Source organism: Oryctolagus cuniculus, chromosome 8 (genome assembly GCF_964237555.1).
Source record: "Oryctolagus cuniculus chromosome 8, mOryCun1.1, whole genome shotgun sequence".
Classification (NCBI taxonomy): domain Eukaryota; kingdom Metazoa; phylum Chordata; class Mammalia; order Lagomorpha; family Leporidae; genus Oryctolagus; species Oryctolagus cuniculus.
The window spans coordinates 23,512,875-23,527,234 of record NC_091439.1 but is presented as its reverse complement, the minus strand read 5'-3'; the positions used below and the strand labels follow the sequence as shown (position 1 = coordinate 23,527,234).

Sequence of the window (14,360 nt, the reverse complement as noted above, 5' to 3'; positions counted from 1 at the left end):
TTTCATGTTTCATATATTCACATGACTGGGCTATAAGAATGCAATTTAGCCTCTTCCGGGTCTCTCATGCGGGTGCAGGGGCCCAACGACCTTGGCCATCCTCCACTGCTTTCCCAGGCCACAGCAGAAAGCTGGATTGGAAGTGGAGCAGTCAGGTTCTGAACCACCGCCCATATGGGATGCTGGCACTGCAGGCGGCGGCTTTACCCGTTATGTCACAGCTCCAGCTGTTGCGGCCAGTTGGGGAGTGAACCAGCGGATGGAGGACCTCTCTCTGTCTCTCTCTGCCTCTCCTTCTCTCTGTGTGTAACTGACTTTCAAGTAAAATAAATAAATCTTTTAAAAAAGAATGCAATTTAGAAATAGTAGTATCTAACTTTTACATGACTTTTTTTCACCTAACAGCCTGCCAGTTATTTAGATAGTAATATGGGAAAGGGAAATAGGAGAGACCAATGTCTCTTTGGGTGGGGAGTTCTGAGAGGGTTCAGCAACAATCCTTTTCCAACTGCCTGTCACTGTTTCACTTGGTGCTGGTAATAGTACGGTGGTATATATAGAAGCTTTATTGTTTATTTAAAAATCCTTCAGAACACATATGCTGATACTGATAGCCTTTCCATATAGACTGAGGCTATTTCATTATTTTTTAATTTGAGAGACAGAGAGAAAGAGAGCAAGGGGGGCAGAGAGAGGAGAGAGAGCCCGTGCCAGAGAGCAAGTGACAGCATCCACTGGTTCATTCCCCAAATGCCCCCAATGGCTCTGAGCTGGGGCTGAAGACAAGAGTCAGAAACTCAACCAGGTGTTTGTGTGAGTAGCATTAACTCAGTCATTGGAGCCATCACATCGCTGGGCTTGCATTAGCAGGAAGCTGGTATCAAAGCCAGGCATTCTGATGTGGGTTGCAGGAGTCTTAACTGCTGGGCTAAACATTTGCCTCTAGACTGTGGCTTCTTCACCTGCTGTATGTGGATGGGTGAGTCTCAACCCTTTGTATCTGTGCATTGCATTGGATGTAGGTCATTTCTAATGAGGACTGAAAATTCCTTTTCTGTGTTGCATTATTATTTTTGGTTATGTGACCTTGAGATAGTGACTGCACATTCCTCACCTTTCACAACTGTGTAATAATAAACCTACTTTACAAAATTGTCATGAAAACTAAATGAGTTCACACATTTAAAGCATGTAGACCTTGCCACACAATACCCTGCTATTATTAAAAATGTAACTCATCCTTATTTTTCTTTTACTCTAACCATGAGGTTTTTCATAGTTAAATAATCCTCAATTTCTTATATAACAAATAAAAGATCTACATTACAGAATATTAAGACAAAATAAGTCGAATCAATAAACCCAAATTATTGACCTTGACTTCTGGATCTGGATATATATATATATATATCTATACACACACATACATACATATACATATATGTATTTTCTTCCTCTGTCTAAATTTGGATGTTATTGAGGTTTGACTTGTAAAATTTAACCTGCACAGAAGTACATGCAGAAAAAGGCCTACTTCCTCATCTATATCACAGTACTTTCCTCCCCAGAGCTAATATTTGCCATGTGGTAGCTTAACTGTGGCAGCGACAGTGCACGGGATGGCTATCTCCTATATAGGCTAAGGATTCCTGGTCTTTGTAGTTTGGTTCAGGACATGTCACTGGTCCCACTGATGGCCTTGGAGTGGTGGATGTCTGCTCTGAGCCAAGGCTGGCTAGAACTGGGTGTCTCCTCCATTGTGACCATCCTCGTCAGGGTTCACCACAGACACCACTCCCTGAGACAGAGGAGTCTCCAGGAGAGAGCCACCGTGAGGGGCATTATGCTTGTTTTAAATTTTGCATGCTGAAAACAGTTCTGCAAGCAACTGGTTGTATTCCTAGATGTCTCTTTTAGATATATCACCACCTTAGATTAATGACCTATGACATACATGGGGACAATTGAGGTACCTAAAGTATCTCAAGAGGAATGATGAGTCTATGTCTATCTCTGAATGGGGAGGATTCTACTCTCTGTTTGCTGTGATAGTAATTAGTGTTCTGAGCATTGGTAAGAAAGACAAATTAGTCAGTCTTCTTCCTTGTTTCTGTTTATTTGTTTTTAAATCTGTTCCAGAGGCTTTGAGTGTGGAAAGAATATAATGGCAGAAATGCAAAGATTTGAGCACAATTTTTTTCCAGCACAACTGCAGCCCATTGGGGAAAACAACATTAATCCCAGGAGCAGAGGTTTGTGTTTATTTTTTAACAATCCCTTGGTAATAAAAAGAAAAACAGGCAAGTGTAGTAGAAGGATGTGACCTTCTAGAATGGCTCTCTAGAAATGTCAGGGCAAAGCTGACCAAAATAACTTGGAAAAGTGAGTAAAGTAGATATTCAGTCTCTGGGGGTGTCTAGCTGGCAGACACTGCGGGGGTGGCTTTCATAGCCATTTTAGGAATCAGGACTTCTCGCTTCAACTCTGTCTTATTTCTTATTGGTTGACTTGACATTTTCAATCATAATCAAACACAGATTGTTATTGTTTTAACTCCTCTATTACTTTCATCTTCTACAACCTGAAATCAATGTGACATTGTGGCAATTTTGCAAGGGCTCTTGGTTATGTGGCCTCCTTGTTTCCAAAGGTCTTACAGCTGTGATTCCGAGGACAAGTCCCAGCTGATCAGCATGCACCGGGTCACCTGGCACTTTCTGGGAAATGCAATTCTTCAGCCACCACAGTATCACCCAGGGCCAGTGACCTCTGTTTTCCAAGTCACTGGGGCATCGGGATGCTGGCATTAATCAGAATTTAATATATCATAAGCTAAGGAAAGGCAAGAAGAAGGAAAGTCTGAAAGCTATCATGGATTACCTCATTAATGCAAATCAACTGGCACAAACATAAGTGTAGAAAGGAAGCCTGGTGGAAGAAAATCACTGAAGGAACCAGAAATTTTGCATATGTATTTGAATCTGAAAGTCTATAGCTTTGTGGAAGGTGTCACTGCAATGAATACTGATCGAACTTTACAGATAATCTAAGATTGTGTCAACTCATGGAAAAACATAGAATGGCAAATTAATTTTTGATAAATAACTATTTCTTTAACTCATTTTAATAGAAATTAAGAAACTATTTCTTTGGGCTGGTGCTGTGTTGTCCTAGGTTAAGCCTCCACCTTTGGCGCCAGCATCCTATGTGGGTGCCAGTTCATGACCCAGCTGCTCCTCTTCCATTCCAGCTCTCTGCTAAAGGCCTGGGAAAGCAGTAGAAGATGGCTCAAGTGCTTGGCCCTTGTACCTACGTGGGAGATCCAGAAGAAGCTCCTGGCTTTGAATTAGCCCAGCTCTGGCCTTTGCGGCCATTTGGGGAGTGAACCAGAGGATTGAAAACCCCTTCTTCTATCTCCCTGCCTTCCAGCTCTGTCTCTCCAATAAGTAAGTAAATCTTTAAAAAAGGAAACTATTTCTTAAAATCATATTAATGGAAATCCATTTTAAGGAAAAGAAAAAAAATCTCATACATTGAATATGAAGAGAAGGTCCAAGAATGATAATAAAATCTTGTGTAAATTTAAAGAATAGATGGCTGTCCAGGTTTGACTCTAAATTACTAAATTTAACTTTCTAATTGTTATTCATTTGCTTAATTTAACATTTAGATCTAGCTTTTGTTTTACTGCATTGTCTTTCATCTATGTCTTTTTGACATTTATAAAGGTAATTATAACCCTGTTACCTTTATAATAATACTTTAACATATGATGGTCATGAGTTGTTTAACACATATTTCTAATATCTGTGACCTCAATGATCCTCATCTGCTAAAATACCATGACTGCAATTTCTAATTTGTGCTGTAGCCTTGAAATTCCAAGAAGTAAAATAAAGAAAATGGATGAATTTGTTCAGAAAAGCATTTCAGAAGTAAAAATCTCAACATTCATCTTGCACTAAGCCAAACATGAATACAGATTTAGGGATGGTTCACTGCTTATATAATTAAGCTAATGTTACAGAACTATGGAATCATGAGTTTGCAAATGAAAAGAAATGGAGATACTGAATCAAATTAGAGTTAATGAGCCTTTTCAGACTTCATCATGTTAAACAATATGTTCAATTATCATAAATATTTGTAACTGTTTGAAGTCAGATGATATACAACATATTGATGAATGTGCTTTGGACCATGTAGCCAGTAATTTCTCATTTTTTGAGAAACTTTATCATATAGATGACATTTACTGTATGTCTTAGGGTACCTGTAGGTGATTTTTTATTGTGACATGAATCACCATACAATGCTTGAAAGGCTGAGGTTGTTACTAGATTATCAGAGCTGTAAAATTCCATTTTTATATAAGAAATTGAAAAAATAATAAATAGGAACTCTTTTAACTTGCCCTTGTTATTTCTACCATTGTGATATAGTTTTTTTCTGCTCAGGAAAGTGGAATCTATTTAGAATTTTTCTCCTGTCTCTTTAAAGGAGGGTAAACCATTTTTTTTAAAGTTTTATTTACTTATTTGAAAGGGCAGCGTTGCAGAGAGAGAAAGGGAAAGAGAGAGAGAGAGAGAGAGAGAGAGAGAGAGAGAGTATCTGCTTGTTCAGTCCCCAAATGGCTGCAAGGGCTGGAGCTGGGCCAGTTTGAAGCCAGGATCCAGGAGCTTCTTCTGGGTCTTCCATGTGGTTTCAGGGGCCCAAGGGCTTTAGCCATGTTCCGCTGCTTCCACAGACATATTAGCAGGGATCTGTATCAGAAGTGGAGCATCTGGGACTTGAACTGGCACCCATAAGGGATGCAAGCGTCCAGGCAGTGGCTTTACCCACTAGGGTGCAATGCTGGTCCCAGGGTCTACCATTTAAACAGTCTAAATGGTTCTGATTCTTTTCCCTAAGAAACAGTCATAATGTTCACTTTAGTTTCCAAAATTGTACATCCATTACAAGTCTTGAGTAGGTTTGCATACAGGGATTCTAAGATAGTTAGTTAGCAAGTAATCCCACTTTGGCAAGGGTTACAGAATAGAATGGCAAATCACCGTGTATGTCAACTGGCTTTCATAGAGTTCTGGAGAGTAATAAAACATTTGCTCCTGCAAGAACCTGACTGTTGTGAGTGGTCCATCATAACGACAACAGTGTCTCCACTGTGAGTACTTCCACCAGCTGGTTAAGTCTGTGTCCAAGACACAAAGGCCCAAGGCTAATTTCTTGTTCACTTACTAATGTATTTTGTCTTCCAAATACCGTATTGAGAACACAAAGAATAAGAAACAGTCCTTCTTCAAGGAAGCCACAGCCTTCTGGAGGAGATAAAAAATGCAAAAATGTAATTTCAATGCAGTTGCATAAGTGTTATGGTCATATGCACACGGTTTGTATAAGAGCATCCAACACAAGACTACAAAGGCTGGCTGTGAGAAGGGGGCTGAGAAGAGGAGGACTTCCCCTTCCCTTTTGTAACTCACCTGCATGATCTGATGAAGGGGCCCTGCCCAGCAAGTAGCACAGCAAGGACTCGAGACAGATCTTTCCAAAGTGCCTTCCACCTGCAACAGTGCACCCGGGAGAAATTAGGCTTCCTTACAGCGGTCTGCATGAGGGTTGAAATTTATAGTGGATTCTCTTTATCTGTGAATTAAGTAAAACATGTTTGATGAGTGTGCGTGGGTGCATGTGTGTGTGTGTGTATGTGTGTGTGTGTGTGTGTGTTTGTGTATGTTTTTTGTGAAAGAGAATTCTCACCACTGAGCACAGAAACACGGGAGACTGGAATCTACTTCTGCCCCTAGTTAGCTTCCATTCCCTCTCAAGGTCAAGGCTGCTTTACGAACTTCTTTGAGCACAGGAATGGATCCTGATGTTCAAGCCTCTGCTGTACTATCAATTGAATGTACTACAGTATATCTTTACCCCTCATTAAATATAATTTACATATAATTATAAAAAGAACTAAATTGAATTGCAGTTGACTACAGACATAAAGTTTTATTTTGCAGTTATTTAATTAAAGGCTATTAAATGTTTTCCCCATGTTTTGGCACCGATAATTTCCCAGGTCTCAGACATCTCAGTGCCCCTTGGACAGCTTGTCTTTGTGATTCTTGTGCTGTCACTGGGTCATCTGTCTCTTTTCATGTGAGCACTTAGCCCTGCTTAGAGTAAGTTAACATATTTAAATTACATTTTTGTTATGTACTCTTTTTAAACAAAGATTTATTTTATTTTGCAAATCAGAGTTACAGAGAGGAGGAGAGAGAGAGACAGAAAGACAGGATCTATATCTACTGATTTACTCTCAAGATGACTGCAACTGCCAGGGCTGGGCCAGGAGCCAGGAGCTTCTTCTGGGTCTCCCATGTGGGTGCAGGTGCTTGGGCCATCTTCCACTACTTTCCCAGGCCATTAGCAGGGAGCTGGATCAGAAGTGGAGCAGCTGGAACAAGAGCTGGAGCCCTTATGGGATGGCAGTGTCACAGGCAGTAGCTTTACCTGCTACGGCCCCTTGATATGTGCTCTTTAATATGCACTGAATAATATTCTATACACTGCACACTTATACCTATGGATAAGATCAATGCTTTAGGTGCTATTGCCATGGAAATATTTTAGAAAAAACCCACAACATTGCAATCACATTAAAATATGCTTTTATTCTTCTCTCCTAAGTTTGCTGGTCAGCTGGTACTTCTGTGCTTCAGACTACTAGGTAGACACTATAAGGTAGCTGGGTCTTTTGCTTCTCATGGCAATGGCAGAGGTGCAGGAGGGGACGAGTGGAAACTCAGGATGTCTCTTAAGACCTAGACTTGGAGCTGGAATTCACTTTTGTCTATAATTGACTGACCAAAGCAAGTGGTGCAGCCAAGCCCAAAGCCAAGAGGCAGGGAAGTGCCTTTGTAAGATGAGACTTTGGCAAGAGTGTGGATGACAATAGAGTGAAAAGTTGGAACCAATAACAGGGCTTGCTAAATTGTCCCCTTCCCTTCTCATACAAGTAATCAGAAAGATTTTTCAAGATAGTATGGACTTACCAGTTGACCTTAAAACATAACCCCTGTATAAGATATGACTGGTCAACCATATGCCCCAATAGCAAGTCCTCTACACAACGTTTCTAGATGTTTCAGCAGATCTCTAGGTGACTAATAACAACCCAAGAGAAAGGGAAGGGACAGGGAACTGAAGGCAGGAATGAACACACTTCAGCGATAAAACTTAATCTGGAGCCAGCTGGCCAGGACTGAGCCCAGGGGCCATGCACCACTGTGTCCGTTCTGTACAGATTCATTTGGCTTCTGTTGTTTTGCGAGGCACTGCCAAATAAAGAACAAAAAAAGTCCTGCCCTTACTCTCCTGGGTGCTGAGTTCTAGTGAAAGGAGAGAGATAATTATCAAGTAAACAAATAAACTGATGATAATTCAGACACTATTAAGTGGTAAGAAACTTATCTAGGGTGGTAGAATGCTACCAGTAATCAAAAATGGTCAAGGGAAGTTGAAAATCTACTTTGCTTCTCAAACACTTTAATCACTGCTTTTTAAAAATGTTTCTTTTTGTATATTTTTATCTAGTTGAAAGGAAGACACACACACACACACACACACACACACACACACAGATATCTTCCATCTGATGGTTCATTCCCACAATAGCCAGTGCTGGAAACAAGGAGACAGGATTCCATCTGGGTCACCCTCACGTATAGCAGGAGCCCAAACCCCTACCTGATCCATCATCTGCTATCTGCCAGGATGCATCAACATGAAGTTGGATTGGAAGCAGAGCATCTAAAACTCCAAGCAGGTACTCTGATACAGAATGTAGGCATCCCAAGTGGTGGCTTAACCCACTGCCCCACAATGCCAGCCCCTCACTGCTGGGTTGAAGGGGAACTAATTATATTTCAATTCACTTTTCTGCTTGAGTTCAGAAATAACAGAGATGAGGCAAAGGAGTCGAGACTGATTTCACCCAGAATGTCAGACTTCTTACTGTCTTATAAAATACAGTAATCACAGTGTTACAACAAAATACCATAAACTGGAAAGCTTATAAAAGCAAGCAATATTTATTTCTCCTGGTTCTAGAGGCTGGAGGTCTGAGATCCGGTTGCCAGAATGGTTGGTTTTCAGTGAGGTCCCTCCTTTGGGATGCAGACTGCTCTTTGTATGCTCACATAGGGGACGGCAGAGAGGAAAGCAAGCACCCTCTCGGCAGCTGATTCCTCCAAGAGCTCTACTCCCACTCAGAAGGGCTCTACACTAAGACTTCATGTAATGCTAGTCATCCCCAGAGGCCCCACTCAGAACACCATAACACCATCACCCGGGGCGGGGGGGGGGGGGTTCAGTATACCACTCCTGGGGAAACAGACCAGAATTGTTAAATTCAAGAATATGGCTTAGTCCCTCATTAAAAAAAAAAAGGATTTTGGAATACTAAATTAAAAAATTAGAAGAATTAGAGGGATTTCCCCATTCAGTCATGGCAGTACTAGATTATTTAGTTTTTCTTACCAACAAATTGCAATATATGTATTTATTTACTTAAGAAGCAGAGTTACAGACAGGAGAAGGATAGAGAGAGAGGTCCTCCATTTGCTGGTTCACTCCCCAAACAGCCTCAATGAAGCCACAGGAGCCAGGAGCCACTTCCAGGTCTCCCACGTGGGAAAAGGGGTCCAAGCACTTGGTCATCTCCCACTGCTTTTTCAGACCATAGGCAGAGAGCTGGCTCAGAAGAACAACCAGGACATGCACTGGCGCCCATATGGGATGCTGGCACTGCAGGCAGAGGCTTAACCTACGATACCAAGCAGCAACTCCAACAAATTATAATTTAAACACTCAGTTTAGCAATGAAGCACAAAACAAGTAAAATCCGGTGAAAAGAACATTTATAAATATTTTATTTTATCTTTAGAACTAGCAAAATGGTTGGTCCAGTGCTTTGTTGTCTCAACATTTTGTGTCACCAAGTCAAAGCTTCTAAGTCTTCCAAGTTTTCTTTACGAAGCATGCTCATGCCTTCTCATTTTTTTATTTTAATATCAATCAAAAATTAATTTAAAAATTCAAATGGCAGGCATTGTGGCACAGCAGGTTAAGCCACTACTTGGGAGCCCCTCATCCCATATCAGAGTATCTTAGATTGAGTGCTTCCTTCAGTTTGTTTTAAAAAAGGTATATTTATTCACTTGAGAGGCAGAGTTCCAGAGCGAGAGAGAGCGAGCTCCATCTGCTGGTATATTCCCAAATTGCTGCAATGACCAGGGTCAGGCCAGGTCAAAACCAGGAACCAGGGACTCCATCAGGTTTCCCATGTGGGAGGCAGGGACCCAAGTACTTGGGCCATCTTCTGATGCGTTGCCAGGCACATTATCAGCAAGCTGGATCAGAAGTGGAGTAGCAGGGACTTGAACTGGTCTGCATCTGGGATGCCATTATCACAGGTGGAGGCTTAACCCACTTTGTCTAAATGCTGGACCCTGCCTCCACTTCTGATCCAGCTTCCTGATAATGTGTTTGGGATGCATCATGTGAGTACTAGGATCCCTGCCACCCACACAGGAGATATGAATGGAGTCCTAGGTTCCTGTCTTCAGCCTGACCTTGCCCCAAGTGAACCAGTGTATGAAAGACTTCTCTCTCTCTCTCCCTGTCACACTATCTTCCAGATAAAAATAAATAAGGTTTACAAATTTAGGATATGATAATCAATTCTACAAATATTCTCAATCTATATTTACACATGAAACTAGAATTACCAGGAAAAGGGGAAATGTCCCTGACTTTCAGCGAGCACACTCCTAACATTAGACGGCTCACTTTAAAATGTGATTCCAGTTCTCTTTAAGGAGCCCAATATAAGGATGGGGATATTCAGTCCTGGTCTTCCTGCTCTGTTGTTATATATCCTAAGCCCGAGTCCTCTACTGAGGACTGGGTGATCTGGCAATTTTCCAGAATTACAGATATGATATACTGGGGAGAAGTAAATCTGATATCTCCTCTCTCTCTCTCTCTCTCTCACTTACTCTCTCTCACTCTCTCTCTCTCTCTCTCAATATAGCCTGAAAAGTGCATTAATATCAGAGCAAAAGCAGTGGTCTGTGGTATTTTGTCATTCTGGGATATCACCCTCTACCAGACATGGACTGTTGCTTGAAGAGAATTTCCACCGTCCAGATGCCCACACTGGCATTCTCTTTCCTGGGCATGTTATTTCTCACACTCAGTTCTTGCTCTGTTTTCTCTGTCGTTATAGAAGAAAACTAATGGAACTGAATAAATTAAGAATCCTGGTACTTTATCATCTTAACTGTTCAGCTCATTTAATTGAAACCTTGGGGAGATCAGGAGGTGCTCACTGATAACTCCTTTAGAGCAGGGAGCTTTTTAGTGTGTTTCCTTTTATTTACTTTTATGGTCTATTTACTATAAAGATTCTCAGACTTTTATGGTGCTATATAAATAATAAATGCAGTACAAAATATAGTGATTATAGTTTTGAGAAAAATGTCATCTTTATACTTTTCAAATGAAACAGCAATAGTTTGAAGATTTCTGTAAAACTGACGAATCTGGTCAATTTGATTAGAAGGAAGTAAGTTAAAAATCTCTGCTTTATTTTAAAAATCTACAGTGCTTATAATATTGAAAAAAATACTTGCAAAGGCTGTAAAAATTCCATTTTTGGGGATGTCTGAAACAAGATTTCTTTCTTTTAGGAGGATTAAGGCTGAACCTTAGGCAGAATGTTTTCTCAATGTCTGTTGCAACCTCAGTATGTGTGTGTGTGTGTGTGTGTGTGTGTGTTTACACATGGACTCCAAGAACTGAATTAACTATGTTAGCACAACATTCTATTTGATGACATGTGCAAAGCTGCATCAAGGTTAAAAGTGGTCCTTCTGTAGACAAGAGATAGGAGAGTAATCTTTGTGTTTCAGATTCAAACAGGTTTGTTTTGCCTTGCATTTTCTTTAATTTTTGCATATGACAAGTGCATCAGAAAGAAAAATTCTCAAGGTATGCAAGGCAGAAAAGTGGGTGCCACTTCTTCATTGTAAATGTTATTATCTGAGAGGCCTACTTATCATTCACTTACTGTATTCGACTTGCAGAATATGAGTTCACTGGGGTTGGCAGGGTAGGGAGAGGGTGCAGAACGGAGGTAAAACCAAGGTTTGAAATGGTACCAGCAGGGGCCAGTGAAGATCTGATTCACTTGTATTCTACAATTGCTTCTGAATGTCATTTAATATTTTCCAGGCTCAGGTACATATTTTGGCACAAGCAGAAGTGTTGTGAAACATTTAATGTGACTAGAGTATGCTTTTCTCCTACTTGGAAGGCAGATTCTTCATTGTACTTAATACCATTTTATCCAGGAAATTTTACCTGACCCCCAAATTTAAATGAAATCTTTAAATTTTATCTCTTGGTACCCTACTCCTTTCCTTAATATATATGTAGATATATAGAAATATATAATTATAAAAAGCTATTTCACAAAGTTCCTGGGAAATTGAATTAAAAGATAAATTATTTTGGTCCCCAAATTTTTGAAATCATATGTACACATACATTAAGGTCTCTGTTATTGGTTAAAAGTTTCTCTCCCACGTGTGACTATGTGCGCTATCAATGCAGGCCCCATGCCTGGACAGTGCAGCACCTGCTGCATTGATTAGTAGACAGCTAGTCAATATTTCCTGAGTCAATAAATCTGTAAGGGTGTCATTACTTTCTCATATTAGAATTTGTGACTTTTTTTTATCTTCATTTCTAATCAACCTCCTATTGACATTATTCCTTACCAGTTTATTTTCTTATTTATTTACTTCAAGTTTTATCCATTATTTTTATTTATTTTGAAGGCAGAATGAGAGAGAGAGAGAATGAGAGAGAGAGAGAGAGGGAGAGAGAGAGAGAGAGGCAGGAGAAATCTTCCATTCACTGGTTCACTCCCCAGATGACCTCAACAGCCACGGCTGTGTCCTGGAACTCAATCTGAATCTCCCATATGGGTGACAGGGACACAAGTACTTGAGCCCTCACGTGCTGCTCCCAAGAGTGTGTGTTTACAAGAAGCTGGGTCAAAAGCAAAGTAGCTGAGGCTCAAACCCAACACTCTGCTATCGGATGTGAGTGTCCTGAGCTATTAACTGCTGTGCCAAGTTCCCACCCATCCTTACCAGTTTAGGTTAACCATTTTATAGTTCTTTGTTCTTTGCCAAGGGAATGTAATATTTAAAAGAGTTAAACAATAACTTTTTTCTTAAAGAGTCCTTTGATTGTATAAATATTCTGTATTCTTTTAAAGGTTAAATCTGTTTTCTCACAAATACTCACTTGTTTGTAGGATTTACCCTGCTAGGGAAATGTCCTTTCACAACTACTTAAACCCATGTGTGTTTCACTAAAGGACACATTTGCTTTCTGGCACCCCGTAAGCACAGTTTAATGGGATTTTGGGAGATTGGCTCCCTTTTTGCTTCTAAATCGCCACAGATGTAATTATGTCCTGGGTAACCTCTAGATAGCCCATAGCTCTCAGGCCAAAGCCCTCTAGCTGCTGCTCAATTCTTATGCAATACATTGCCCCAGGGAAAAGGTGAGGGAGAGTAATTCATACTAATTTCTCTTGCATCAGAATATATCAACATAGTACACAATATAATGAAATCTATCACAGAGCTTGCGTGAGTGTTTAGAAATATGGGGTTCCACATTCAGAAATATACACCCACATTCTCTTTCCTGAGAAGCCAAACAAAACTCAACAAACAAGAAAGCTTTACTTGGCTCTGCTGTCACCTCTGGTTACCATCCAATTAGTCTTTTCTCCCTGTTCTATTACAAGTATCTCAAATAATTCAATATCCACTTAGAACGTGTTATGCTCCAAACAGCAGACTGTCTGCTGATCCCTGTTTAAGCAGGAGGAGGTGATTTTTCTCACAAATCTGGAGACTGCTGGATCAGTGGCCCACAAAGTCAGGTCTCTGCTGTTGTCAGGTCAGAACATGCAAAGGACAAACAGAGACATTTTTGAACAGATACAAAAACACCTGTTGGAGACTGTAACTTTGGACTGCCCTTGATACTTTGCCATCTCATTTGTGGTAAAACTGCACTCTTGGTGGTGACATTCTCCTCAAACCTGAAGCTGTTCCTTCTCTGTTTGGCACCATACCTCCATCAGAATATTCCTAAAAGGAATGTGTGACACAGAGTCAGCATTCACACCTATGAGGACACTTCAAAAAAATTCGTAGAAAAGATAAGTTTAGTTTGATGCAAAAATTTTTTGAAAGCCACATACAGTTTTGTAATTCTATCAGCAGAATAATGTACTATTTTCAAGGGTACATGTTTCTTTTTTTTTTTAAATGATTAACTCTTATCACTACTCACTTCTCTAAAAGGTGTTATTTTCCTTTTCTCTGAACATTTCATAGGTACTGCAATTCACAAAGTAATAAATGTAGAAGTTTACATTACCCAGCCACAACCATTTGTGAACTCCCCTACTGTATAATGCAGCTACATCTGCGGAAGCCTCATGAAGAAAAGCAACATCCTCACCCTCAAAATTGCTCAAACATCTACCGTTTCATAATCAATACCAATCGCTACTTCACTGGTTATAGTAAATTTTTATTTATATAAATGAAGTAGGAATCAGTGTATATTTGGAATATCCAATGGAAACCTCATGGTGAATTTTCTACTTTTATTGTTTTTGAGTAGGTAATAAGAGAAGTCCCTCAACTTTTCAGGAATACACAGTTTAATCAACACCAGTCCCACTAGAGATGTTGTCACATGCTAATAACTCACTCAATCACAGCCAAAAAGGATTTTTTTTCATCAACTCAGAGCATGTAATCTGTCCCTGGTTCCCTAACAGTGGTCCTTGCAGACTGCACCTGCAGGGCAAGTGGTTTCACATTTCATTTCACTGAGAAAGAAAAGAGAAGAATGGGCAAGTGTTCTTGATAGTTGTTGGTAATTTATGTAATGCAACAAAGTTACTTGATGTGTTAACTTTCACGTGAAAGAAAAATATTGCATCTGTATAATTTTCCCATAATTCTGATTAGGTGAAGAAATTGATTGGTCTGAAGTATTTAAAGTTTTTTCATCTGTACATAATTAATAATAAATGCAGTTTGCAAGCTGAACAATTTTTTTGAATTTCATTTATTTGATAGTCTTGATTTGACCTCTTTGAAAATACCCTGCTGCTCTGCTTTTTGTTTGCTTCTTTGATTGGGCCTGAGTGATCACTCATGCATAGAAACTCTTACTGACTCACTAAGTGACACCTTCTC

At 40.0% G+C, this 14,360-nt stretch overlaps 1 long non-coding RNA gene across 2 annotated transcripts in view; it reads left to right on the top strand.

Moving 5' to 3' along the window:
- Positions 1-4,461, top strand: part of LOC127483152 (uncharacterized) — a 33,102-nt gene extending 28,641 nt beyond the window's left edge. For both annotated transcript variants that reach the window (XR_007909103.2, XR_011378238.1), the window contains 2 exons: positions 2,140-2,252; positions 2,651-4,461. This is a non-coding gene — a long non-coding RNA (uncharacterized lncRNA). The remainder of the gene's footprint in view (positions 1-2,139; positions 2,253-2,650) is intronic.
- The last annotated feature ends 9,899 nt before the right edge of the window (positions 4,462-14,360 follow it).